Source organism: Oncorhynchus keta, chromosome 30, assembly GCF_023373465.1.
Source record: "Oncorhynchus keta strain PuntledgeMale-10-30-2019 chromosome 30, Oket_V2, whole genome shotgun sequence".
Classification (NCBI taxonomy): domain Eukaryota; kingdom Metazoa; phylum Chordata; class Actinopteri; order Salmoniformes; family Salmonidae; genus Oncorhynchus; species Oncorhynchus keta.
Window position 1 is genome coordinate 30,259,585 of NC_068450.1, and position 5,000 is coordinate 30,264,584.

A 5,000-nucleotide genomic window follows, 5' to 3' on the forward strand; every position below is an offset into this window, starting at 1 on the left:
CTATCTCTAGTGTCAGTGCTGTAAGACAGAGGACTATCTCTAGTATCAGTGTTGTGGGACAGAGGACTATCTCTATTGTCAGTGCTGTAAGACAGAGGACTATCTCTAGTGTCGCACACACATCTACATCCATACTTCATGTGGATAGTGTATAAATTGATATTGTATCATATGGATTCAGCATAGATACGGTATAGATTTAATGTATATACTGTATACATCACATATCAGAGCAGTGTTCACATATAGTTTGGTACACTCACTCACTCACTCACTCACTCACTCACTCACTCACTCACTCACTCACTCACTCACTCACTCACTCACTCACTCACATAGATTGTGTAAGCATTTTGTTCCCAGTAGTTTAGCTCCATTGTTGTGTGTTCTGGAGTATTGGGATCACCCTGCCGTGTCACGCCCAGATCACTTATCTGCTGTCTTCCCTGAAAACCTTCTGACACACACCCAACATGTCCTTTTTTTTTAGTAGGGTAATTGAGTGTGTGCATAGACACATGTACACACACGGCCCAACCCCGACATGCCCACCCACACACACACGGCCCAACCCCGACATGCCCACCCACACACACACGGCCCAACCCCGACATGCCCACCCACACACACACGGCCCAACCCCGACATGCCCACCCACACACACACGGCCCAACCCCGACATGCCCACCCACACACACACGGCCCAACCCCGACATGCCCACCCACACACACACGGTCCAACCCCGACATGCCCACCCACACACACACGTCCCAACCCCGACATGCCCACCCACACACACGGCCCAACCCCGACATGCCCACCCACACACACACGGTCCAACCCCGACATGCCCACCCACACACACACGTCCCAACCCCGACATGCCCACCCACACACACACGGCCTAACCCCGACATGCCCACCCACACACACACGGTCCAACCCCGACATGCCCACCCACACACACACGTCCCAACCCCGACATGCCCACCCACACACACACGGCCCAACCCCGACATGCCCACCCACACACACACGTCCCCTGTTAGGGGTTCATTTGTCCATGCTGTTCAGAGAGTGATATTGGCAGCAATGTTTACCCAGACCAGAGATGGCTCTAATTGGAACAGTAGGACGCCTCCACCCTCCTTATCAGCCCACAAGCAGTTTGTGTGTGTGTGTGTTTTACTGTATGTGTTGGTGTGTGAATAGTCTCATGATTTGGTTCTGGGTGTCAAGATAAGTGTGGGATGGACAGACTTGCCTGTGTGTGTGTTTTTTTTTTTTTTTTGTGAAGGACGTGTGTGTGTGTGTGTGTACGTACATGTATGTGTGTGTATGTGGACAACGTGTGCGTGCATGCCTGATGCCTGTGTATATGTGCTCAGACTGGTTCTCTGTAGTTAGGTAGTGGGTCATTCAGACTGGTTCTCTGTAGTTAGGTAGTGAGCCGGTCAGACTGGTTCTCTGTAGTCAGATAATGAGCCGGTCAGACTGGTTCTCTGTAGTTAGGTAGTGAGCCGGTCAGACTGGTTCTCTGTAGTCAGATAATGAGCCGGTCAGACTGGTTCTCTGTAGTTAGGTAGTGAGCCGGTCAGACTGGTTCTCTGTAGTCAGATAATGAGCCGGTCAGACTGGTTCTCTGTAGTTAGGTAGTGAGCCGGTCAGACTGGTTCTCTGTAGTCAGATAATGAGCCGGTCAGACTGGTTCCCTGTAGTTAGGTAGTGAGTCGGTCAGACTGGTTCTCTGTAGTTAGATAATGAGCCGGTCAGACTGGTTCTCTGTAGTTAGATAATGAGCCGGTCAGACTGGTTCTCTGTAGTTAGATAATGAGTCGGTCAGACTGGTTCTCTGTAGTTAGATAATGAGCCGGTCAGACTGGTTCTCTGTAGTTAGATAATGAGTCGGTCAGACTGGTTCTCTGTAGTCAGATAATGAGCTGGTCAGACTGGTTCTCTGTAGTTAGATAATGAGCCGGTCAGACTGGTTCTCTGTAGTTAGATAATGAGCTGGTCAGACTGGTTCTCTGTAGTTAGGTAGTTATCCGATTCGACTGGTTCTCTGTAGTTAGATAATGAGCTGGTCAGACTGGTTCTCTGTAGTTAGATAATGAGCTGGTCAGACTGGTTCTCTGTAGTTAGATAATGAGCCGGTCAGACTGGTTCTCTGTAGTTAGATAATGAGCTGGTCAGACTGGTTCTCTGTAGTTAGGTAGTTAGCCGATCCGACTGGTTCTCTGTAGTCAGATAATGAGCTGGTCAGACTGGTTCTCTGTAGTTAGGTAGTTAGCCGATCCGACTGGTTCTCTGTAGTCAGATAATGAGCCTGGTCAGAATACTTATTTTCCACCATAATTTGCAAATAAATTCATTAAAAATCCTACAATGTGATTTTCTGGATTTTTTTTCTCATTTTGTTTGTCATAGTTGAAGTGTACCTATGATGAAATTTACAGGCCTCTCTCATATTTTTAAGTGGGAGAACTTGCACAATTGGTGGCTGACTAAATACTTTTTTGCCCCACTGTATGTACTGTGAGGATTGTGTGTTTAGCGTGTGTCCGTGGCGGCAGAAGCAGTGCTGTACTGAACGACTAGTTGATAAACGTGGAGGGGGTTGGGGTTGGGGTTGGGTTGGGGTTTGGGGAACGCTGTCAGCATGGTCACTGTACTTTTAAATACGCCACTCATTGCTTCAAGCCACACCTCGCCACACCCACCAAATGGGAGGAAACATACAGTGCCTTGCAAAAGTAGTTATGCACACTCAAGTTTTCTGTTTTTTTGTCTTATTTCTTGTTTGTTTCGCAATAAAAAATATTTTGCATCTTCAAAGTAGTAGACATGTTGTGTAAATCAAATGATACAAACCCCCCCAAAATCTATTTTAATTCCAGGTTTTAAGGCAATAAAATAGGAAAAATGCCAAGGGGGTGAATACTTTCGCAAGCCACTGTACTGTTCAAGAACGTACAATAACGTTTTGGGGAACGTTTCAGGACAAACCGTTCTGTAACGTAGCAAACGTTCAAACGAACTGAACACACCTCAGGTTTAATTTAGGATGTTTGTGGGCGAGGCAAGGCAGGCCCATTATTTACCCCAGATTGATGATTTCTTCTTCTGCTGCTACTGCCTGCCTCACCAACCAGACTGCTACTGCCTGCCTCACCAACCAGACTGCTGCTGCCTGCCCCACCAACCAGACTGCTACTGCCTGCCTCACCAACCAGACTGCTGCTGCCTGCCTCACCAACCAGACTGCTACTGCCTGCCTAACGAACCAGACTGCTACTGATAGGGACAGACCACTTCAACCTGTTGCCATGGCAACCCCTGCACGGGAATACCCTGCCCAGTCCCCTCTTAGAGATAGAGAGACTCAGCACAACTCATTGTCTCCCTCCTCCCATCATTCACTACTTAAGGCCAGATCACAGCAGGGTTCAAAGGCTGGATCTAACCTGCCACTCCACATCTCCACTTCTTCCTGTTATCATTATCAATACCATGGTTTATTCACACTTTACTAATGGTTACTAACCTATTTGGTAATGGTTTAATCACAGTTTATAAGCAGACCTAATAACAACGAACAGCCCCCGTGATATGCTACTTATCAGGGAAGTTAGGAACAAATATACACAGGCAGTTAGGAAAGCTGAGACTAGAAATTTGCATCCTGTAGCACAAACTCAAAAAAGTTCTGGGACATTGTAAAGTCCATGGAGAATAATCACACCTCCTCCCAGCTGCCCACTGCACTGAGGCTAGGAAACACTGTCACCAGCGATAAATACACTATAATTGAGAATTTCACAGATCACTGCACCCGTACATAGCCCATCTGTAAATAGCCCATCCAATCTACCTCATCCCCATACTGTATTTATTTATTTATTTTGCTCCTTTGCACCCCAGTATCTCTACTTGCACAGTCATTTTCTGCACATTCTACCATTCCAGTGTTTAATTGCTATATTGTAATTACTTGGCCACCATGGCCTATTTATTGCCTTACCTCATTTGCACATTCTGTATATAGACATTTCTACTGTATTATTGATTGTATGTTTGTTTACTCCATGTGTAACTCTGTGTTGTTGAGTGTGTCAAACTGCTTTGCTTTATCTTGGCCAGGTAGCAGTTGCAAATGAGAATTTGTTCTCAACTAGCCTACCTGGTTAAATAAATGTAAAATAAAAAAATCTAATCAAATAGAAATGTTATCTATTATCAATAGAGCCATTGGTTATGTGAGACAGCATCCATTCTAACATATTGAATCATGGAGGCAATCCATTGACTATCATTACCACTTTAATGTAATGTAATATTTAATCAGTCAGCTGTAAGTAGGAGATGCTATCTGACAGGATGGTCCCTGGCTGCTAAAACAGGCCTCCTCCTTAGACTGGCCTGTAGTGTCTCAGACATGTGGGGAGATGATTGGAGGGTTAGGAGAGATCAAAGAGCAATATTTACCATTCAGTCACCACTTTTCACTACTCAGTCTGTAGCTGTGGTGTGTTTTAGATACATGTCTGGTTTGAGGGGGCGGGGGTTATGTGTTCATTTTTATTCATTTGCTTACTTACTGTATTGTTGGGTGATGCTGCTTACAGTACCAGATGATAGTGAATAGTTAATGATGGTGCATGTTGATCTGTGTTCTGTTTGCTAATAGCTATTCTCTCTCTCCCATCTCACCTCTCCCTCTCTCTCTCTCTCTCTCTCTCTCTCTCTCTCTCTCCCCCATCTCACCCCATCTCTCTCTCCCTCCAATCTTACCCCATCTCTCTCTCTCTCTCTCTCTCTCCTATCTCACCCCATCCCTCTCACCCCATCTCTCTCTCTCTCTCTCTCTCTCCCATCTCACTCACCCCATCTCTCTCTCTCTCTCTCTCTCTCTCTCTCTCTCTCTCTCTCTCTCTCTCTCTCTCTCTCTCTCTATATATATATATATATATATATATATATATCTCATCCCACCCCACCT

The 5,000-nt window shown here is 45.9% G+C and overlaps 1 protein-coding gene across 3 annotated transcripts in view; it reads left to right on the forward strand.

Moving 5' to 3' along the window:
- The window catches only part of LOC118363958 (serine/threonine-protein phosphatase 2A 55 kDa regulatory subunit B gamma isoform-like), a 28,268-nt gene that overhangs the window by 10,807 nt on the left and 12,461 nt on the right, over window positions 1–5,000 (forward strand). The window lies entirely within an intron of this gene.